The sequence below is a fragment of the Schistocerca gregaria genome, unplaced genomic scaffold (genome assembly GCF_023897955.1).
Source record: "Schistocerca gregaria isolate iqSchGreg1 unplaced genomic scaffold, iqSchGreg1.2 ptg000077l, whole genome shotgun sequence".
In the NCBI taxonomy this organism is placed as follows: domain Eukaryota; kingdom Metazoa; phylum Arthropoda; class Insecta; order Orthoptera; family Acrididae; genus Schistocerca; species Schistocerca gregaria.
Window position 1 is genome coordinate 2,889,227 of NW_026061710.1, and position 25,785 is coordinate 2,915,011.

Consider the following 25,785-nt stretch of genomic DNA (forward strand, 5'->3'; position numbering starts at 1 on the left):
CCAGATGTGCATCGGAAACTACTACTGGTATTCCAGGGAACGATCAACGCGTAGACTGTTTGAGACATTACTCCCGTAAAGGAAAGTGCGCATGGTGACAGTTGTATTCAATTCCGATTCAATTTCTGTGTTTCATGAACACTCTGATTGTCCACAGATTACAGAATGCCACCAGATGTGCATCGGAAACTACTACTGGTCTTCCAGGGACCGATCAAAGCGTAGACTGTTTGAGACCTTACTCCCGTGGAGGCAAGTGCGCATGGTGACTGTTGTATTCAATTCCGATTCAATTTCTGTATTTCATCAACACTCTGATGGACCACAGATTACAGAATGCAACCTGATGTGCATCGGGAACTACTACTGGTCTTCCAGGGAACGATCAAAGCGTAGACTGTTTGAGACATTACTCCCATGGAGGAAAGTGCGCATGGTGACTGTTGTATTCAATTCCGATTAAATTTCTGTGTTTCATCAACACTCTGATACTCCACAGATTACAGAAAGCCTCCAGATGTGCATCGGTAACTACTACTGGTCTTCCAGGGAACGATCAAAGCATAGACTGTTTGAGACATTACTCCCATGGAGGAAAGTGCGCATGGTGACTGTTGTATTCAATCCCGATGCAATTTTGTGTTTCATCAACACTCTGATAATCCACAAATTAGGGAAAGCCTCCAGATGTGCATCGGAAACTACTACTGGTCTTCCAGGGAACGATCAAAGCGTAGACTGTTAGAGACATTACTCCCATGGAGGAAAGTGCGCATTGTGACTGTTGTATTCAATCCCGATGCATCTTCTGTGTTTCATCATCACTCTGATAGTCCACAGATTACAGAATGCCGCTAAATGTGCATCGGAAACTACATCTGGTCTTCCAGGAAGCGATTAAAGCGTAGCCTGTTTCAGGGTTACTCCCATGGAGGAAAGTGCCCATGGTGGCTGTTGTGTTCAAACCAGATGAAATTTCTAAGTTTCATCAACACTCTGATACTTCACAGAATGCAGAATTTCACCAGATGTGCATCGGAAACTACTACTGGTCTTCCAGGGAACGATCAAAGCGTTTGACTGTTTGAAACATTACTCCCATGGAGGAAAGTGCGCATGGTGACTGTTGTATTCAATCCCGATGCAATTTCTGTGTTTCATCATCACTCTGATAGTCCACAGATTACAGAGAGCCTCCAGAAGTGCATCGGAAACTACTACTGGTCTTCCAGGGAGCGATCAAATCGTAGACTGTTTGAGACATTACTTTTAAGGAGGAATGTGCTTATGGTGACTGTTGTATTCAATCCCGATGCAATTTCTGTGTTTCATCAACACTCTGATAGTCCACAGATTACAGAATGCCTCCAGATGTGCATCGGAAACTACTACTGGTCTTCCAGGGAACGATCAAACCGTAAACTCTTTGAGACATCACTCCCATGGAGGAAAGTGCGCATGGTGACTGTTGTATTCAATCCCGATGCAATTTCTGTGTTTCATCAACACTCTGATAGTCCACAAATTAGGGAAAGCCTCCAGATGTGCATCGGAATCTACTACTGGTCTTCCAGGGAACGATCAAAGTGTAGACTGTTTGAGACATTACTCCCATGGAGGAAAGTGATCATGGTGACTGTTGTATTCAATTCCGATTCAGTTTCTATGTTTCATCAACACTCTGATAGTCCACAGATTAGAGAATGCCACCAGATGTGCATCGAAAAATACTACTGGTCTTCCAGGGACCGATCAAAGCATAGACTGTTTGAGACATTACTCCCATGGAGGAAAATGCGCATGGTGACTGCTGTATTGAATCACGATGCAATTTCTGTGTTTCATCAACACTCTGATAGTCCACAGACTACAGAATGCCACCAGATGTGCATCAGAAACTACTACTGGTCTGCCAGGGAACGATCAAAGCGTAGACTGTTTGAGACATTACTACCATGGAGGAAAGTGCGCATGGTGACTGTTGTATTCAATCCCGATGCAATTTCTGTGTTTCATCAACACTCTGATAGTCCACAAATTAGGGAAAGCCTCCAGATGTGCATCGGAATCTACTACTGGTCTTCCAGGGAACGATCAAAGCGTAGACTGTTTGAGACATTACTCCCATGGAGAAAAGTGAGCATGGTGACTGTTGTATTCAATTCCGATTCAGTTTCTATGTTTCATCAAGACTCTGATAGTCCACAGATTAGAGAATGCCACCAGATGTGCATCGGAAACTACTACTGGTCTTCCAGGGACCGATCAAAGCGTAGACTGTTTGAGACATTACTCCGTGGAGGAAAATGCGCATGGTGACTGTTGTATTGAATCCCGATGTAATTTCTGTGTTTCATCAACACTCTGATAGTCCACAGACTACAGAATGCCACCAGATGTGCATCAGAATGTACTACTGGTCTTCCAGGGAACGATCAAAGCGTAGACTGTTTGAGACATTACTCCCATGGAGGAAAGTGCGCATGGTGACTGTTGTATTCAATTCCGATTCAATTTTTGTGTTTCATCAACACTCTGATAGACCACAGATTACAGAATGCCACCAAGATGTGCATCGGAAACTAGTACTGGTCTTCCAGGGAACGATCAAAGCGTAGACTGTTTCAGTCATTACTCCCATGGAGGAAAGAGCGGATGGTGACTGTTGTATTCAATCTAGATGCAATTTCTGTGTTTCATCAACATTCTGATAGTCCACAGATTACAGAATGCCACCAGATGTGCATCGGAAACTATTACTGGTCTTCCAGGGAACGATCAAATCGTAGACTGTTTAAGACATACCTCCCATGGAGGAAAGTGCGCATGGTGACTGTTGTAATCAATCCCGATGCAATTTCTCTGTTTCATAAATACTCTGATAGTCCACAGATTACAGAATGGCACCAGATGTGCTTCGGAAACTACTACTGGTCTTCCAGGGAATGATCAAAGCGTAGTCTGTTGGAGACATTACTCCTATGGAGGAAAGTGCGCATGGTGACTGATGTATTCAATCCCGATGCAATTTCTGTGTTTCATCAACACTCTGATAGTCCACAGATTACAGAATGCCTCCAGATGTGCATCGATAACTACTACTGGTCTTCCAGGTTATGATCAAAGCGTAGACTGTTAGAGACATTAGTCCCATGGAGGAAAGTGCGCATGGTGACTGTTGTATTCAATTGCGATTAAATTTCTGTGTTTCATCAACACTCTGATACTCCACAGATTACAGAAAGCCTCCAGACGTGCATCGGAAACTACTACTGGTCTTCCAGGGAACGATCAAATCGTAGACTGTTTGAGACATTACTTTTATGGAGGAATGTGCGCATGGTGACTGTTGTATTCAATCCCGATGCAATTTCTGTGTTTCATCAACACTCTGATAGTCCACAAATTAGGGAAAGCCTCCAGATGTGCATCGGAATCTACTACTGGTCTTCCAGGGAACGATCAAAGCGTAGACTGTTTGAGACATTACTCCCATGGAGGAAAGTGAGCATGGTGACTGTTGTATTCAATTCCGATTCAGTTTCTATGTTTCATCAAGACTCTGATAGTCCACAGATTAGAGAATGCCATCAGATGTGCATCGGAAACTACTACTGGTCTTCCAGGGACCGATCAAAGCGTAGACTGTTTGAGACATTACTCCGTGGAGGAAAATGCGCATGGTGACTGTTGTATTGAATCCCGATGCAATTTCTGTGTTTCATCAACACTCTGATAGTCCACAGACTACAGAATGCCACCAGATGTGCATCAGAAAGTACTACTGGTCTTCCAGGGAACGATCAAAGCGTAGACTGTTTGAGACATTACTCCCATGGAGGAAAGTGCGCATGGTGACTGTTGTATTCAATTCCGATTCAATTTTTGTGTTTCATCAACACTCTGATAGACCACAGATTACAGAATGCCACCAAGATGTGCATCGGAAACTAGTACTGGTCTTCCAGGGAACGATCAAAGCGTAGACTGTTTCAGACATTACTCCCATGGAGGAAAGTGCGGATGGTGACTGTTGTATTCAATCTAGATGCAATTTCTGTGTTTCATCAACATTCTGATAGTCCACAGATTACAGAATGCCACCAGATGTGCACCGGAAACTATTACTGGTCTTCCAGTTAGCGATCAAATCGTAGACTGTTTAAGACATACCTCCCGTGGAGGAAAGTGCGCATGGTGACTGTTGTAATCAATCCCGATGCAATTTCTCTGTTTCATAAATACTCTGATAGTCCACAGATTACAGAATGGCACCAGATGTGCTTCGGAAACTACTACTGGTCTTCCAGGGAATGATCAAAGCGTAGTCTGTTGGAGACATTACTCCTATGGAGGAAAGTGCGCATGGTGACTGATGTATTCAATCCCGATGCAATTTCTGTGTTTCATCAACACTCTGATAGTCCACAGATTACAGAATGCCTCCAGATGTGCATCGATAACTACTACTGGTCTTCCAGGTTATGATCAAAGCGTAGACTGTTAGAGACATTAGTCCCATGGAGGAAAGTGCGCATGGTGACTGTTGTATTCAATTCCGATTAAATTTCTGTGTTACATCAACACTCTGATACTCCACAGATTACAGAAAGCCTCCAGACGTGCATCGGTAACTACTACTGGTCTTCCAGGGAACGATAAAAGCATAGACTGTTTGAGAAATAATCCCGTGGAGGAAAGTGCGCATGGTGACTGTTGTATTCAATCCCGATGCAATTTCTGTGTTTCATCAACACTCTGTTAGTAAACAAATTAAGGAAAGCCTCCAGATGTGCATCGGAAACTACTACTGGTCTTCCAGGGAACGATCAAAGCGTAGACTGTTAGAGAAATTACTCCCATGGAGGAAAGTGCGCATTGTGACTGTTGTATTCAATCCCGATGCATTTTCTGTGTTTCATCAACACTCTGATAGTCCACAGATTACAGAATGCCGCCAGATGTGCATCGGAAACTACATCTGGTCTTCCAGGAAGCGATTAAAGCGTAGACTGTTTCAGGGTTACTCCCATGGAGGAAAGTGACCATGGTGGCTGTTGTATTCAAACCAGATGAAATTTCTTAGTTTCATCAACACTCTGATACTCCATAGATTGCAGAATTTCACCAGATGTGCATCGGAAACTACTACTGGTCTTCCAGGGAACGATCAAAGCGTTGACTGTTTGAAACATTACTCCCATGGAGGAAAGTGCGCATGGTGACTGTTGTATTCAATCCCGATGCAATTTCTGTGTTTCATCATCACTCTGATAGTCCACAGATTACAGAAAGCCTCCAGACGTGCATCGGAAACTACTACTGGTCTTCCAGGGAACGATCAAATCGTAGACTGTTTGAGACATTACTTTTATGGAGGAATGTGCGCATGGTGACTGTTGTATTCAATCCCGATGCAATTTCTGTGTTTCATCAACACTCTGATAGTCCACAGATTACAGAATGAATCCAGATGTGCATCGGAAACTACTACTGGTCTTCCAGGGAACGATCAAAACGTAAACTCTTTGAGACATTACTCCCATGGAGGAAAGTGCGCATGGTGACTGTTGTATTCAATCCCGATGCAATTTCTGTGTTTCATCAACACTCTGATAGTCCACAAATTAGGGAAAGCCTCCAGATGTGCATCGGAATCTACTACTGGTCTTCCAGGGAACGATCAAAGCGTAGACTGTTTGAGACATTACTCCCATGGAGGAAAGTGAGCATGGTGACTGTTGTATTCAATTCCGATTCAGTTTCTATGTTTCATCAAGACTCTGATAGTCCACAGATTAGAGAATGCCACCAGATGTGCATCGGAAACTACTACTGGTCTTCCAGGGACCGATCAAAGCGTAGACTGTTTGAGACATTACTCCGTGGAGGAAAATGCGCATGGTGACTGTTGTATTGAATCCCGATGCAATTTCTGTGTTTCATCAACACTCTGATAGTCCACAGACTACAGAATGCCACCAGATGTGCATCAGAAAGTACTACTGGTCTTCCAGGGAACGATCAAAGCGTAGACTGTTTGAGTCATTACTCCCATGGAGGAAAGTGCGCATGGTGACTGTTGTATTCAATTCCGATTCAATTTTTGTGTTTCATCAACACTCTGATAGACCACAGATTACAGAATGCCACCAAGATGTGCATCGGAAACTAGTACTGGTCTTCCAGGGAACGATCAAATCGTTGACTGTTTCAGACATTACTCCCATGGAGGAGAGTGCGGATGGTGACTGTTGTATTCAATCTAGATGCAATTTCTGTGTTTCATCAACATTCTGATAGTCCACAGATTACAGAATGCCACCAGATGTGCATCGGTAACTACTACTGGTCTTCCAGGGAACGATAAAAGCATAGACTGTTTGAGAAATAATCCCGTGGAGGAAAGTGCGCATGGTGACTGTTGTATTCAATCCCGATGCAATTTCTGTGTTTCATCAACACTCTGATAGTCCACAAATTAGGGAAAGCCTCCAGATGTGCATCGGAAACTACTACTGGTCTTCCAGGGAACGATCAAAGCGTAGACTGTTAGAGACATTACTCCCATGGAGGAAAGTGCGCATTGTGACTGTTGTATTCAATCCCGATGCATTTTCTGTGTTTCATCATCACTCTGATAGTCCACAGATTACAGAAAGCCTCCAGATGTGCATCAGAAAGTACTACTGGTCTTCCAGGGAACGATCAAAGCGTAGACTGTTTGAGACATTACTCCCATGGAGGAAAGTGCGCATGGTGACTGTTGTATTCAATTCCGATTCAATTTCTGTGTTTCATCAACATTCTGATAGTCCACAGATTACAGAATGCCACCAGATGTGCATCGAAAACTGTTACTGGTCTTCCAGGGAACGATCAAATCGTAGACTGTTTAAGACATACCTCCCGTGGAGGAAAGTGCGCATGGTGATTGTTGTAATCAATCCCGATGCAATTTCTCTGTTTCATGAATACTCTGATAGTCCACAGATTACAGAATGGCACCAGATGTGCTTCGGAAACTACTACTGGTCTTCCAGGGAATGATCAAAGCGTAGTCTGTTGGAGACATTACTCCTATGGAGAAAGTGCGCATGGTGACTGATGTATTCAATCCCGATGCAATTTCTGTGTTTCATCAACACTCTGATAGTCCACAGATTACAGAATGCCTCCAGATGTGCATCGATAACTACTACTGGTCTTCCAGGTTATGATCAAAGCGTAGACTGTTAGAGACATTAGTCCCATGGAGGAAAGTGCGCATGGTGACTGTTGTATTCAATTCCGATAAAATTTCTGTGTTTCATCAACACTCTGATACTCCACAGATTACAGAAAGCCTCCAGATGTGCATCGGTAACTACTACTGGTCTTCCAGGGAACGATAAAAGCATAGACTGTTTGAGAAATAATCCCGTGGAGGAAAGTGCGCATGGTGACTGTTGTATTCAATCCCTATGCAATTTCTCTGTTTCATCAACACTCTGATAGTCCACAAATTAGGGAAAGCCTCCAGATGTGCATCGGAAACTACTACTGGTCTTCCAGGGAACGATCAAAGCGTAGACTGTTAGAGACATTACTCCCATGGAGGAAAGTGCGCATTGTGACTGTTGTATTCAATCCCGATGCATTTTCTGTGTTTCATCAACACTCTGATAGTCCACAGATTACAGAATGCCGCCAGATGTGCATCGGAAACTACATCTGGTCTTCCAGGAAGCGATTAAAGCGTAGACTGTTTCAGGGTTACTCCCATGGAGGAAAGTGACCATGGTGGCTGTTGTATTCAAACCAGATGAAATTTCTTAGTTTCATCAACACTCTGATACTCCACAGATTGCAGAATTTCACCAGATGTGCATCGGAAACTACTACTGGTCTTCCAGGGAACGATCAAAGCGTTGACTGTTTGAAACATTACTCCCATGGAGGAAAGTGCGCATGGTGACTGTTGTATTCAATCCCGATGCAATTTCTGTGTTTCATCATCACTCTGATAGTCCACAGATTACAGAAAGCCTCCAGACGTGCATCGGAAACTACTACTGGTCTTCCAGGGAACGATCAAATCGTAGACTGTTTGAGACATTACTTTTATGGAGGAATGTGCGCATGGTGACTGTTGTATTCAATCCCGATGCAATTTCTGTGTTTCATCAACACTCTGATAGTCCACAGATTACAGAATGAATCCAGATGTGCATCGGAAACTACTACTGGTCTTCCAGGGAACGATCAAAACGTAAACTCTTTGAGACATTACTCCCATGGAGGAAAGTGCGCATGGTGACTGTTGTATTCAATCCAGATGCAATTTCTGTGTTTCATCAACACTCTGATAGTCCACAAATTAGGGAAAGCCTCCAGATGTGCATCGGAATCTACTACTGGTCTTCCAGGGAACGATCAAAGCGTAGACTGTTTGAGACATTACTCCCATGGAGGAAAGTGAGCATGGTGACTGTTGTATTCAATTCCGATTCAGTTTCTATGTTTCATCAAGACTCTGATAGTCCACAGATTAGAGAATGCCACCAGATGTGCATCGGAAACTACTACTGGTCTTCCAGGGACCGATCAAAGCGTAGACTGTTTGAGACATTACTCCGTGGAGGAAAATGCGCATGGTGACTGTTGTATTGAATCCCGATGCAATTTCTGTGTTTCATCAACACTCTGATAGTCCACAGACTACAGAATGCCACCAGATGTGCATCAGAAAGTACTACTGGTCTTCCAGGGAACGATCAAAGCGTAGACTGTTTGAGACATTACTCCCATGGAGGAAAGTGCGCATGGTGACTGTTGTATTCAATTCCGATTCAATTTTTGTGTTTCATCAACACTCTGATAGACCACAGATTACAGAATGCCACCAAGATGTGCATCGGAAACTAGTACTGGTCTTCCAGGGACCGATCAAAGCGTAGACTGTTTCAGACATTACTCCCATGGAGGAGAGTGCGGATGGTGACTGTTGTATTCAATCTAGATGCAATTTCTGTGTTTCATCAACATTCTGATAGTCCACAGATTACAGAATGACACCAGATGTGCATCGAAAACTATTACTGGTCTTCCAGGGAACGATCAAATCGTAGACTGTTTAAGACATACCTCCCGTGGAGGAAAGTGCGCATGGTGATTGTTGTAATCAATCCCGATGCAATTTCTTTGTTTCATGAATACTCTGATAGTCCACAGATTACAGAATGGCACCAGATGTGCTTCGGAAACTACTACTGGTCTTCCAGGGAATGATCAAAGCGTAGTCTGTTGGAGACATTACTCCTATGGAGGAAAGTGCGCATGGTGACTGATGTATTCAATCCCGATGCAATTTCTGTGTTTCATCAACACTCTGATAGTCCACAGATTACAGAATGCCTCCAGATGTGCATCGATAACTACTACTGGTCTTCCAGGTTATGATGAAATCGTAGACTGTTAGAGACATTAGTCCCATGGAGGAAAGTGCGCATGGTGACTGTTGTATTCAATTCCGATAAAATTTCTGTGTTTCATCAACACTCTGATACTCCACAGATTACAGAAAGCCTCCAGATGTGCATCGGTAACTACTACTGGTCTTCCAGGGAACGATAAAAGCATAGACTGTTTGAGAAATAATCCCGTGGAGGAAAGTGCGCATGGTGACTGTTGTATTCAATCCCGATGCAATTTCTGTGTTTCATCAACACTCTGATAGCCCACAAATTAGGGAAAGCCTCCAGATGTGCATCAGAAACTACTACTGGTCTTCCAGGGAACGATCAAAGCGTAGACTGTTAGAGACATTACTCCCATGGAGGAAAGTGCGCATTGTGACTGTTGTATTCAATCCCGATGCATTTTCTGTGTTTCATCAACACTCTGATAGTCCACAGATTACAGAATGCCGCCAGATGTGCATCGGAAACTACATCTGGTCTTCCAGGAAGCGATTAAAGCGTAGACTGTTTCAGGGTTACTCCCATGGAGGAAAGTGACCATGGTGGCTGTTGTATTCAAACCAGATGAAATTTCTTAGTTTCATCAACACTCTGATACTCCACAGATTGCAGAATTTCACCAGATGTGCTTCTGAAACTACTACTGGTCTTCCAGGGAATGATCAAAGCGTAGTCTGTTGGAGACATTACTCCTATGGAGGAAAGTGCGCATGGTGACTGATGTATTCAATCCCGATGCAATTTCTGTGTTTCATCAACACTCTGATAGTCCACAGATTACAGAATGCCTCCAGATGTGCATCGATAACTACTACTGGTCTTCTAGGTTATGATCAAAGCGTAGACTGTTAGAGACATTAGTCCCATGGAGGAAAGTGCGCATGGTGACTGTTGTATTCAATTCCGATTAAATTTCTGTGTTTCATCAACACTCTGATACTCCACAGATTACAGAAAGCCTCCAGATGTGCATCGGTAACTACTACTCGTCTTCCAGGGAACGATCAAAGCGTAGACAGTTTGAGACATTACTCCCGTGGAGGAAAATGCGCATGGTGACTGTTGTATTGAATCCCGATCCAATTTCTGTGTTTCATCAACACTCTGATAGTCCACAGACTACAGAATGCCACCATATGTGCATCAGAAACTACTACTGGTCTTCCAGGGAACGATCAAAGCGTAGACTGTTTGAGACATTACTCATATGGAGGAAAGTGCGCATGGTGACTGTTGTATTCAATTCCGACTCAATTTCTGTGTTTCATCAACACTCTGATAGACCACAGATTACAGAATGCCACCAAGATGTGCATCGGAAACTACTACTGGTCTTCCAGGGAACGATCAAAGCGTAGACTGTTTCAGACATTACTCCCATGGAGGAAAGTGCGGATGGTGACTGTTGTATTTAATCTAGATGCAATTTCTGTGTTTCATCAACATTCTGATAGTCCACAAATTAGGGAAAGCCTCCAGATGTGCATCGGAAACTACTACTGGTCTTCCAGGGAACGATCAAAGCGTAGACTGTTAGAGACATTACTCCCATGGAGGAAAGTGCGCATTGTGACTGTTGTATTCAATCCCGATGCATTTTCTGTGTTTCATCAACACTCTGATAGTCCACAGATTACAGAATGCCGCCAGATGTGCATCGGAAACTACATCTGGTCTTCCAGGAAGCGATTAAAGCGTAGACAGTTTCAGGGTAACTCCCATGGAGGAAAGTGACCATGGTGGCTGTTGTATTCAAACCAGATGAAATTTCTTAGTTTCATCAACACTCTGATACTCCACAGATTGCAGAATTTCACCAGATGTGCATCGGAAACTACTACTGGTCTTCCAGGGAACGATCAAAGCGTTGACTGTTTGAAACATTACTCCCATGGAGGAAAGTGCGCATGGTGACTGTTGTATTCAATCCCGATGCAATTTCTGTGTTTCATCATCACTCTGATAGTCCACAGATTACAGAAAGCCTCCAGACGTGCATCGGAAACTACTACTGGTCTTCCAGGGAACGATCAAATCGTAAACTGTTTGAGACATTACTTTTATGGAGGAATGTGCGCATGGTGACTGTTGTATTCAATCCCGATGCAATTTCTGTGTTTCATCAACACTCTGATAGTCCACAGATTACAGAATGCCTCCAGATGTGCATCGGAAACTACTACTGGTCTTCCAGGGAACGATCAAAACGTAAACTCTTTGAGACATTACTCCCATGGAGGAAAGTGCGCATGGTGACTGTTGTATTCAATCCCGATGCAATTTCTGTGTTTCATCAACACTCTGATAGTCCACAAATTAGGGAAAGCCTCCAGATGTGCATCGGAATCTACTACTGGTCTTCCAGGGAACGATCAAAGCGTAGACTGTTTGGGACATTACTCCCATGGAGGAAAGTGAGCATGGTGACTGTTGAATTCAATTCCGATTCAGTTTTTATGTTTCATCAACACTCTGATAGTCCACAGATTAGAGAATGCCACCAGATGTGCATCGGAAACTACTACTGGTCTTCCAGGGACCGATCAAAGCGTAGACTGTTTGAGACATTACTCCCATGGAGGAAAATGCGCATGGTGACTGTTGTATTGAATCCCGATGCAATTTCTGTGTTTCATCAACACTCTGATAGTCCACAGACTACATAATGCCACCAGATTTGCATCAGAAACTACTACTGGTCTTCCAGGGAACGATCAAAGCGTAGACTGTTTGAGACATTACTCCCATGGACGAAAGTGCGCATGATGACTGTTGTATTCAATTCCGATTCAATTTCTGTGTTTCATCAACACTCTGATAGACCACAGATTACAGAATGCCACCAAGATGTGCATCGGAAACTACTACTGGTCTTCCAGGGAACGATCAAAGCGTTGACTGTTTCAGACATTACTCCCATGGAGGAAAGTGCGGATGGTGACTGTTGTATTCAATCTAGATGCAATTTCTGTGTTTCATCAACATTCTGATAGTCCACAGATTACAGAATGCCACCAGATGTGCATCGGAAACTATTACTGGTCTTCCAGGGAACGGTCAAATCGTAGACTGTTTAAGACATACCTCCCGTGGAGGAAAGTGCGCATGGTGACTGTTGTAATCAATCCCGATGCAATTTCTCTGTTTCATGAATACTCTGATAGTCCACAGATTACAGAATGGCACCAGATGTGCTTCTGAAACTACTACTGGTCTTCCAGGGAATGATCAAAGCGTAGTCTGTTGGAGACATTACTCCTATGGAGGAAAGTGCGCATGGTGACTGATGTATTAAATCCCGATGCAATTTTTGTGTTTCATCAACACTCTGATAGTCCACAGATTACAGAATGCCTCCAGATGTGCATCGATAACTACTACTGGTCTTCCAGGTTATGATCAAAGCGTAGACTGTTAGAGACATTAGTCCCATGGAGGAAAGTGCGCATGGTGACTGTTGTATTCAATTCCGATTAAATTTCTGTGTTTCATCAACACTCTGATACTCCACAGATTACAGAAAGCCTCCAGATGTGCATCGGTAACTACTACTGGTCTTCCAGGGAACGATCAAAGCGTAGACTGTTAGAGACATTACTCCCATGGAGGAAAGTGCGCATTGTGACTGTTGTATTCAATTCCGATTCAGTTTCTATGTTTCATCAACACTCCGATAGTCCACAGATTAGAGAGTGCCACCAGATGTGCATCGGAAACTACTACTGGTCTTCCAGGGACCGATCAAAGCGTAGACTGTTTGAGATATTACTCCCGTGGAGGAAAATGCGCATGGTGACTGTTGTATTGAATCCCGATCCAATTTCTGTGTTTCATCAACACTCTGATAGTCCACAGACTACAGAATGCCACCATATGTGCATCAGAAACTACTACTGGTCTTCCAGGGAACGATCAAAGCGTAGACTGTTTGAGACATTACTCCCATGGAGGAAAGTGCGCATGGTGACTGTTGTATTCAATCCCGATGCAATTTCTGTGTTTCATCAACACTCTGATAGTCCACAAATTAGGGAAAGCCTCCAGATGTGCATCGGAAACTACTACTGGTCTTCCAGGGAACGATCAAAGCGTAGACTGTTAGAGACATTACTCCCATGGAGGAAAGTGCGCATTGTGACTGTTGTATTCAATCCCGATGCATTTTCTGTGTTTCATCAACACTCTGATAGTCCACAGATTACAGAATGCCGCCAGATGTGCATCGGAAACTACATCTGGTGTTCTAGGAAGCGATTAAAGCGTAGACTGTTTCAGGGTTACTCCCATGGAGGAAAGTGCCCATGGTGGCTGTTGTATTCAAACCAGATGAAATTTCTTAATTTCATCAACACTCTGATACTCCACGGATTGCAGAATTTCACCAGATGTGCATCGTAAACTACTACTGGTCTTCCAGGGAACGATCAAATCGTAGACTGTTTGAGACATTACTTTTATGGAGGAATGTGCGCATGGTGACTGTTGTATTCAATCCCGATGCAATTTCTGTGTTTCATCAACACTCTGATAGTCCACAAATTAGGGAAAGCCTCCAGATGTGCATCGTAATCTACTACTGGTCTTCCAGGAAACGATCAAAGCGTAGACTGTTTGAGACATTACTCCCATGGAGGAAAGTGAGCATGGTGACTGTTGTATTCAATTCCGATTCAGTTTCTATGTTTCATCAACACTCCGATAGTCCACAGATTAGAGAATGCCACCAGATGTGCATCGGAAACTACTACTGGTCTTCCAGGGACCGATCAAAGCGTAGACTGTTTGAGACATTACTCCCGTGGAGGAAAATGCGCATGGTGACTGTTGTATTGAATCCCGATCCAATTTCTGTGTTTCATCAACACTCTGATAGTCCACAGGATACAGAATGCCACCATATGTGCATCAGAAACTACTACTGGTCTTCCAGGGAACGATGAAAGCGTAGACTGTTTGAGACATTACTCATATGGAGGAAAGTGCGCATGGTGACTGTTGTATTCAATTCCGATTCAATTTTTGTGTTTCATCAACACTCTGATAGACCACAGATTACAGAATGCCACCAAGATGTGCATCGGAAACTAGTACTGGTTTTCCAGGGAACGATCAAAGCGTAGACTGTTTCAGACATTACTCCCATGGAGGAGAGTGCGGATGGTGACTGTTGTATTCAATCTAGATGCAATTTCTGTGTTTCATCAACATTCTGATAGTCCACAGATTACAGAATGCCACCAGATGTGCATCGGAAACTATTACTGGTCTTCCAGGGAACGATCAAATCGTAGACTGTTTAAGACATACCTCCCGTGGAGGAAAGTGCGCATGGTGACTGTTGTAATCAATCCCGATGCAATTTCTCTGTTTCATGAATACTCTGATAGTCCACAGATTACAGAATGGCACCAGATGTGCTTCGGAAACTACTACTGGTCTTCCAGGGAATGATCAAAGCGTAGTCTGTTGGAGACATTACTCCTATGGAGGAAAGTGCGCATGGTGACTGATGTATTCAATCCCGATGCAATTTCTGTGTTTCATCAACACTCTGATAGTCCACAGATTACAGAATGCCTCCACATGTGCATCGATAACTACTACTGGTCTTCCAGGTTATGATCAAAGCGTAGACTGTTAGAGACATTAGTCCCATGGAGGAAAGTGCGCATGGTGACTGTTGTATTCAATCCCGATGCATTTTCTGTGTTTCATCAACACTCTGATACTCCACAGATTACAGAAAGCCTCCAGATGTGCATCGGTAACTACTACTGGTCTTCCAGGGAACGATAAAAGCATAGACTGTTTGAGAAATAATCCCGTGGAGGAAAGTGCGCATGGTGACTGTTGTATTCAATCCCTATGCAATTTCTGTGTTTCATCAACACTCTGATAGTCCACAAATTAGGGAAAGCCTCCAGATGTGCATCGGAAACTACTACTGGTCTTCCAGGGAACGATCGAAGCGTAGACTGTTAGAGACATTACTCCCATGGAGGAAAGTGCGCATTGTGACTGTTGTATTCAATCCCGATGCATTTTCTGTGTTTCATCAACACTCTGATAGTCCATAGATTACAGAATGCCGCCAGATGTGCATCGGAAACCACATCTGGTCTTCCAGGAAGCGATTAAAGCGTAGACTGTTTCAGGGTTACTCCCATGGAGGAAAGTGACCATGGTGGCTGTTGTATTCAAACCAGATGAAATTTCTTAGTTTCATCAACACTCTGATAGTCCACAGATTACAGAATGCCTCCAGATGTGCATCGGAAACTACTACTGGTCTTCCAGGGAACGATCAAAACGTAAACTCTTTGAGACATTACTCCCATGGAGGAAAGTGCGCATGGTGACTGATGTATTAAATCCCGATGCAATTTCTGTGTTTCATCAACACTCTGATAGTCCACAGATTACAGAATGCCTCCAGATGTGCAACGATAACTACTACTGGTCTTCCAGGTTATGATCAGAGCGTAGACTGTTAGAGACATTAGTCCCATGGAGGAAAGTGCGCATGGTGACTGTTGTATTCAATTCCGATTAAATTTCTGTGTTTCATCAACACTCTGATACTCCACAGATTACAGAAAGCCTCCAGATGTGCATCGGTAACTACTACTGGTCTTCCAGGGAACGATCAAAGCGTAGACTGTTAGAGACATTACTCCCATGGAGGAAAGTGCGCATTGTGACTGTTGTATTCAATTCCGATTCAGTTTCTATGTTTCATCAACACTCCGATAGTCCACAGATTAGAGAATGCCACCAGATGTGCATCGGAAACTACTACTGGTCTTCCAGGGACCGATCAAAGCGTAGACTGTTTGAGACATTACTCCCGTGGAGGAAAATGCGCATGGTGACTGTTGTATTGAATCCCGATCCAATTTCTGTGTTTCATCAACACTCTGATAGTCCACAGACTACAGAATGCCACCATATGTGCATCAGAAACTACTACTGGTCTTCCAGGGAACGATCAAAGCGTAGACTGTTTGAGACATTACTCATATGGAGGAAAGTGCGCATGGTGACTGTTGTATTCAATTCCGACTCAATTTCTGTGTTTCATCAACACTCTGATAGACCATAGATTACAGAATGCCACCAAGATGTGCATCGGAAACTACTACTGGTCTTCCAGGGAACGATCAAAGCGTTGACTGTTTGAAACATTACTCCCATGGAGGAAAGTGCGCATGGTGACTGTTGTATTCAATCCCGATGCAATTTCTGTGTTTCATCATCACTCTGATAGTCCACAAATTAGGGAAAGCCTCCAGATGTGCATCGGAATCTACTACTGGTCTTCCAGGGAACGATCAAAGCGTAGACTGTTTGAGACATTACTCCCATGGAGGAAAGTGAGCATGGTGACTGTTGTATTCAATTCCGATTCAGTTTTTATGTTTCATCAACACTCTGATAGTCCACAGATTAGAGAATGCCACCAGATGTGCATCGGAAACTACTACTGGTCTTCCAGGGACCGATCAAAGCGTAGACTGTTTGAGACATTACTCCCGTGGAGGAAAATGCGCATGGTGACTGTTGTATTGAATCCCGATGCAATTTCTGTGTTTCATCAACACTCTGATAGTCCACAGACTACATAATGCCACCAGATTTGCATCAGAAACTACTACTGGTCTTCCAGGGAACGATCAAAGCGTAGACTGTTTGAGACATTACTCCCATGGACGAAAGTGCGCATGATGACTGTTGTATTCAATTCCGATTCAATTTCTGTTATTCATCAACACTCTGATAGACCACAGATTACAGAATGCCACCAAGATGTGCTTCTGAAACTAGTACTGGTCTTCCAGGGAATGATCAAAGCGTAGTCTGTTGGAGACATTACTCCTATGGAGGAAAGTGCGCATGGTGACTGATGTATTAAATCCCGATGCAATTTCTGTGTTTCATCAACACTCTGATAGTCCACAGATTACAGAATGCCTCCAGATGTGCATCGATAACTACTACTGGTCTTCCAGGTTATGATCAAAGCGTAGACTGTTAGAGACATTAGTCCCATGCAGGAAAGTGCGCATGGTGACTCTTGTATTCAATTCCGATTAAATTTCTGTGTTTCATCAACACTCTGATACTCCACAGATTACAGAAAGCCTCCAGATGTGCATCGGTAACTACTACTGGTCTTCCAGGGAACGATCAAAGCGTAGACTGTTTGAGACATTACTCCCGTGGAGGAAAATGCGCATGGTGACTGTTGTATTGAATCCCGATACAATTTCTGTGTTTCATCAACACTCTGATAGTCCACAGACTACAGAATGCCACCATATGTGCATCAGAAACTACTACTGGTCTTCCAGGGAACGATCAAAGCGTAGACTGTTTGAGACATTACTCCCATGGAGGAAAGTGCACATGGTGACTGTTGTATTCAATCCCGATGCAATTTCTGTGTTTCATCAACACTCTGATAGTCCACAAATTAGGGAAAGCCTCCAGATGTGCATCGGAAACTACTACTGGTCTTCCAGGGAACGATCAAAGCGTAGACTGTTAGAGACATTACTCCCATGGAGGAAAGTGCGCATTGTGACTGTTGTATTCAATCCCGATGCATTTTCTGTGTTTCATCAACACTCTGATAGTCCACAGATTACAGAATGCCGCCAGATGTGCATCGGAAACTACATCTGGTCTTCTAGGAAGCGATTAAAGCGTAGACTGTTTCAGGGTTACTCCCATGGAGGAAAGTGCCCATGGTGGCTGTTGTATTCAAACCAGATGAAATTTCTTAGTTTCGTCAACACTCTGATACTCCACAGATTGCAGAATTTCACCAGATGTGCATCGTAAACTACTACTGGTCTTCCAGGGAACGATCAAATCGTAGACTGTTTGAGACATTACTTTTATGGAGGAATGTGCGCATGGTGACTGTTGTATTCAATCCCGATGCAATTTCTGTGTTTCATCAACACTCTGATAGTCCACAAATTAGGAAAAGCCTCCAGATGTGCATCGGAATCTACTACTGGTCTTCCAGGGAACGATCAAAGCGTAGACTGTTTGAGACATTACTCCCATGGAGGAAAGTGATCATGGTGACTGTTGTATTCAATTCCGATTCAGTTTCTATGTTTCATCAACACTCCGATAGTCCACAGATTAGAGAATGCCACCAGATGTGCATCGGAAACTACTACTGGTCATCCAGGGACCGATCAAAGCGTAGACTGTTTGAGACATTACTCCCGTGGAGGAAAATGCGCATGGTGACTGTTGTATTGAATCCCGATCCAATTTCTGTGTTTCATCAACACTCTGATAGTCCACAGATTACAGAATGCCTCCAGATGTGCATCGATAACTACTACTGGTCTTCCAGGTTATGATCAAATCGTAGACTGTTAGAGACATTAGTCCCATGGAGGAAAGTGCGCATGGTGACTGTTGTATTCAATTCCGATAAAATTTCTGTGTTTCATCAACACTCTGATACTCCACAGATTACAGAAAGCCTCCAGATGTGCATCGGTAACTACTACTGGTCTTCCAGGGAACGATAAAAGCATAGACTGTTTGAGAAATAATCCCGTGGGGGAAAGTGCGCATGGTGACTGTTGTATTCAATCCCGATGCAATTTCTGTGTTTCATCAACACTCTGATAGTCCACAAATTAGGGAAAGCCTCCAGATGTGCATCGGAAACTACTACTGGTCTTCCAGGGAACGATCAAAGCGTAGACTGTTAGAGACATTACTCCCATGGAGGAAAGTGCGCATTGTGACTGTTGTATTCAATCCCGATGCATTTTCTGTGCTTCTTCAACACTCTGATAGTCCACAGATTACAGAATGCCGCCAGATGTGCATCGGAAACTACATCTGGTCTTCCAGGAAGCGATTAAAGCGTAGACTGTTTCAGGGTTACTCCCATGGAGGAAAGTGACCATGGTGGCTGTTGTATTCAAACCAGATGAAATTTCTTAGTTTCATCAACACTCTGATACTCCACAGATTGCAGAATTTCACCAGATGTGCATCGGAAACTATTACTGGTCTTCCAGGGAACGATCAAAACGTTGACTGTTTGAAACATTACTCCCATGGAGGAAAGTGCGCATGGTGACTGTTGTATTCAATCCCGATGCAATTTCTGTGTTTCATCATCACTCTGATAGTCCACAGATTACAGAAAGCCTCCAGACGTGCATCGGAAACTACTACTGGTCTTCCAGGGAACGATCAAATCGTAAACTGTTTGAGACATTACTCCCATGGAGGAAAGTGCGCATGGTGACTGTTGTATTCAATCCCGATGCAATTTCTGTGTTTCATCAACACTCTGATAGTCCACAAATTAGGGAAAGCCTCCAGATGTGCATCGGAATCTACTACTGGTCTTCCAGGGAACGATCAAAGCGTAGACTGTTTGAGACATTACTCCCATGGAGGAAAGTGAGCATGGTGACTGTTGTATTCAATTCCGATTCAGTTTTTATGTTTCATCAACACTCTGATAGTCTACAGATTAGAGAATGCCACCAGATGTGCATCGGAAACTACTACTGGTCTTCCAGGGACCGATCAAAGCGTAGACTGTTTGAGACATTACTCCCGTATAGGAAAATGCGCATGGTGACTGTTGTATTGAATCCCGATGCAATTTCTGTGTTTCATCAACACTCTGATAGTCCACAGACTACATAATGCCACCAGATTTGCATCACAAACTACTACTGGTCTTCCAGGGAACGATCAAAGCGTAGACTGTTTGAGACATTACTCCCATGGACGAAAGTGCGCATGATGACTGTTGTATTCAATTCCGATTCAATTTCTGTGTTTCATCAACACTCTGATAGACCACAGATTACAGAATGCCACCAAGATGTGCATCGGAAACTACTACTGGTCTTCCAGGGAACGATCAAAGCGTAGACTGTTTCAGACATTACTCCCATGGAGGAAAGTGCGGATGGTGACTGTTGTATTCAATCTAGATGCAATTTCTGTGTTTCATCAACATTCTGATAGTCCACAGATTACAGAATGCCACCAGATGTGCATCGGAAACTATTACTGGTCTTCCAGGGAACGATCAAATCGTAGACTGTTTAAGACATACCTCACGTGGAGGAAAGTGCGCATGGTGACTGTTGTAATCAATCCCGATGCAATTTCTCTGTTTCATGAATACTCTGATAGTCCAGAGATTACAGAATGGCACCAGATGTGCTTCTGAAACTACTACTGGTCTTCCAGGGAATGATCAAAGCGTAGTCTGTTGGAGACATTACTCCTATGGAGGAAAGTGCGCATGGTGACTGATGTATTAAATCCCGATGCAATTTCTGTGTTTCATCAACACTCTGATAGTCCACAGATTACAGAATGCCTCCTGATGTGCATCGATAACTACTACTGGTCTTCCAGGTTATGATCAGAGCGTAGACTGTTAGAGACATTAGTCCCATGGAGGAAAGTGCGCATGGTGACCGTTGTATTCAATTCCGATTAAATTTCTGGGTTTCATCAACACTCTGATACTCCACAGATTACAGAAAGCCTCCAGATGTGCATCGGTAACTACTACTGGTCTTCCAGGGAACGATCAAAGCGTAGACTGTTTAAGACATACCTCCCGTGGAGGAAAGTGCGCATGGTGACTGTTGTAATCAATCCCGATGCAATTTCTCTGTTTCATGAATACTCTGATAGTCCACAGATTACAGAATGGCACCAGATGTGCTTCTGAAACTACTACTGGTCTTCCAGGGAATGATCAAAGCGTAGTCTGTTGGAGACATTACTCCTATGGAGGAAAGTGCGCATGGTGACTGATGTATTAAATCCCGATGCAATTTCTGTGTTTCATCAACACTCTGATAGTCCACAGATTACAGAATTCCTCCAGATGTGCATCGATAACTACTACTGGTCTTCCAGGTTATGATCAGAGCGTAGACTGTTAGAGACATTAGTCCCATGGAGGAAAGTGCGCATGGTGACTGTTGTATTCAATTCCGATTAAATTTCTGTGTTTCATCAACACTCTGATACTCCACAGATTACAAAAAGCCTCCAGATGTGCATCGGTAACTACTACTGGTCTTCCAGGGAACGATCAAAGCGTAGACTGTTTGAGACATTACTCCCGTGGAGGAAAATGCGCATGGTGACTGTTGTATTGAATCCCGATACAATTTCTGTGTTTCATCAACACTCTGATAGTCCACAGACTACAGAATGCCACCATATGTGCATCAGAAACTACTACTGGTCTTCCAGGGAACGATCAAAGCGTAGACTGTTTGAGACATTACTCCCATGGAGGAAAGTGCGCATGGTGACTGTTGTATTCAATCCCGATGCAATTTCTGTCTTTCATCAACACTCTGATAGTCCACAAATTAGGGAAAGCCTCCAGATGTGCATCGGAAACTACTACTGGTCTTCCAGGGAACGATCAAAGCGTAGACTGTTAGAGACATTACTCCCATGGAGGAAAGTGCGCATTGTGACTGTTGTATTCAATCCCGATGCATTTTCTGTGTTTCATCAACACACTGATAGTCCACAGATTACAGAATGCCGCCAGATGTGCATCGGAAACTACATCTGGTCTTCTAGGAAGCGATTAAAGCGTAGACTGTTTCAGGGTTACTCCCATGGAGGAAAGTGCCCATGGTGGCTGTTGTATTCAAACCAGATGAAATTTCTTAGTTTCGTCAACACTCTGATACTCCACAGATTGCAGAATTTCACCAGATGTGCATCGTAAACTACTACTGGTCTTCCAGGGAACGATCAAATCGTAGAATGTTTGAGACATTACTTTTACGGAGGAATGTGCGCATGGTGACTGTTGTATTCAATCCCGATGCAATTTCTGTGTTTCATCAACACTCTGATAGTCCACAAATTAGGAAAAGCCTCCAGATGTGCATCGGAATCTACTACTGGTCTTCCAGGGAACGATCAAAGCGTAGACTGTTTGAGACATTACTCCCATGGAGGAAAGTCATCATGGTGACTGTTGTATTCAATTCCGATTCAGTTTCTATGTTTCATCAACACTCCGATAGTCCACAGATTAGAGAATGCCACCAGATGTGCATCGAAAACTACTACTGGTCATCCAGGGACCGATCAAAGCGTAGACTGTTTGAGACATTACTCCCGTGGAGGAAAATGCGCATGGTGACTGTTGTATTGAATCCCGATCCAATTTCTGTGTTTCATCAACACTCTGATAGTCCACAGATTACAGAATGCCTCCACATGTGCATCGATAACTACTACTGGTCTTCCAGGTTATGATCAAAGCGTAGACTGTTAGAGACATTAGTCCCATGGAGGAAAGTGCGCATGGTGACTGTTGTATTCAATCCCGATGCAATTTCTGTGTTTCATCAACACTCTGATACTCCACAGATTACAGAAAGCCTCCAGATGTGCATCGGTAACTACTACTGGTCTTCCAGGGAACGATAAAAGCATAGACTGTTTGAGAAATAATCCCGTGGAGGAAAGTGCGCATGGTGACTGTTGTATTCAATCCCTATGCAATTTCTGTGTTTCATCAACACTCTGATAGTCCACAAATTAGGGAAAGCCTCCAGATGTGCATCGGAAACTACTACTGGTCTTCCAGGGAACGATCAAAGCGTAGACTGTTAGAGACATTACTCCCATGGAGGAAAGTGCGCATTGTGACTGTTGTATTCAATCCCGATGCATTTTCTGTGTTTCATCAACACTCTGATAGTCCATAGATTACAGAATGCCGCCAGATGTGCATCGGAAACCACATCTGGTCTTCCAGGAAGCGATTAAAGCGTAGACTGTTTCAGGGTTACTCCCATGGAGGAAAGTGACCATGGTGGCTGTTGTATTCAAACCAGATGAAATTTCTTAGTTTCATCAACACTCTGATAGTCCACAGATTACAGAATGCCTCCAGATGTGCATCGGAAACTACTACTGGTCTTCCAGGGAACGATCAAAACGTAAACTCTTTGAGACATTACTCCCATGGAGGAAAGTGCGCATGGTGACTGTTGTATTCAATCCCGATGCAATTTCTGTGTTTCATCAACACTCTGATAGTCCACAAATTAGGGAAAGCCTCCAGATGTGCATCGGAATCTACTACTGGTCTTCCAGGGAACGATCAAAGCGTAGACTGTTTGAGACATTACTCCCATGGAGGAAAGTGAGCATGGTGACTGTTGTATTCAATTCCGATTCAGTTTTTATGTTTCATCAACACTCTGATAGTCCACAGATTAGAGAATGCCACCAGATGTGCATCGGAAACTACTACTGGTCTTCCAGGGACCGATCAAAGCGTAGACTGTTTGAGACATTACTCCCATGGACGAAAGTGCGCATGATGACTGTTGTATTCAATTCCGATTCAATTTCTGTGTTTCATCAACACTCTGATAGACCACAGATTACAGAATGCCACCAAGATGTGCATCGGAAACTACTACTGGTCTTCCAGGGAACGATCAAAGCGTAGACTGTTTCAGACATTACTCCCATGGAGGAAAGTGCGGATGGTGACTGTTGTATTCAATCTAGATGCAATTTCTGTGTTTCATCAACATTCTGATAGTCCACAGATTACAGAATGCCACCAGATGTGCATCGGAAACTATTACTGGTCTTCCAGGTACGATCAAATCGTAGACTGTTTAAGACATACCTCCCGTGGAGGAAAGTGCGCATGGTGACTGTTGTAATCAATCCCGATGCAATTTCTCTGTTTCATGAATACTCTGATAGTCCACAGATTATAGAATTTCACCAGATGTGCTTCTGAAACTACTACTGGTCTTCCAGGGAATGATCAAAGCGTAGTCTGTTGGAGACATTACTCCTATGGAGGAAAGTGTGCATGGTGACTGATGTATTAAATCCCGATGCAATTTCTGTGTTTCATCAACACTCTGATAGTCCACAGATTACAGAATGCCTCCAGATGTGCAACGATAACTACTACTGGTCTTCCAGGTTATGATCAGAGCGTAGACTGTTAGAGACATTAGTCCCATGGAGGAAAGTGCGCATGGTGACTGTTGTATTCAATTCCGATTAAATTTCTGTGTTTCATCAACACTCTGATACTCCACAGATTACAGAAAGCCTCCAGATGTGCATCGGTAACTACTACTGGTCTTCCAGGGAACGATCAAAGCGTAGACTGTTAGAGACATTACTCCCATGGAGGAAAGTGCGCATTGTGACTGTTGTATTCAATTCCGATTCAGTTTCTATGTTTCATCAACACTCCGATAGTCCACAGATTAGAGAATGCCACCAGATGTGCATCGGAAACTACTACTGGTCTTCCAGGGACCGATCAAAGCGTAGACTGTTTGAGACATTACTCCCGTGGAGGAAAATGCGCATGGTGACTGTTGTATTGAATCCCGATCCAATTTCTGTGTTTCATCAACACTCTGATAGTCCACAGACTACAGAATGCCACCATATGTGCATCAGAAACTACTACTGGTCTTCCAGGGAACGATCAAAGCGTAGACTGTTTGAGACATTACTCATATGGAGGAAAGTGCGCATGGTGACTGTTGTATTCAATTCCGACTCAATTTCTGTGTTTCATCAACACTCTGATAGACCATAGATTACAGAATGCCACCAAGATGTGCATCGGAAACTACTACTGGTCTTCCAGGGAACGATCAAAGCGTTGACTGTTTGAAACATTTCTCCCATGGAGGAAAGTGCGCATGGTGACTGTTGTATTCAATCCCGATGCAATTTCTGTGTTTCATCATCACTCTGATAGTCCACAAATTAGGGAAAGCCTCCAGATGTGCATCGGAATCTACTACTGGTCTTCCAGGGAACGATCAAAGCGTAGACTGTTTGAGACATTACTCCCATGGAGGAAAGTGAGCATGGTGACTGTTGTATTCAATTCCGATTCAGTTTTTATGTTTCATCAACACTCTGATAGTCCACAGATTAGAGAATGCCACCAGATGTGCATCGGAAACTACTACTGGTCTTCCAGGGACCGATCAAAGCGTAGACTGTTTGAGACATTACTCCCGTGGAGGAAAATGCGCATGGTGACTGTTGTATTGAATCCCGATGCAATTTCTGTGTTTCATCAACACTCTGATAGTCCACAGACTACATAATGCCACCAGATTTGCATCAGAAACTACTACTGGTCTTCCAGGGAACGATCAAAGCGTAGACTGTTTGAGACATTACTCCCATGGACGAAAGTGCGCATGATGACTGTTGTATTCAATTCCGATTCAATTTCTGTTATTCATCAACACTCTGA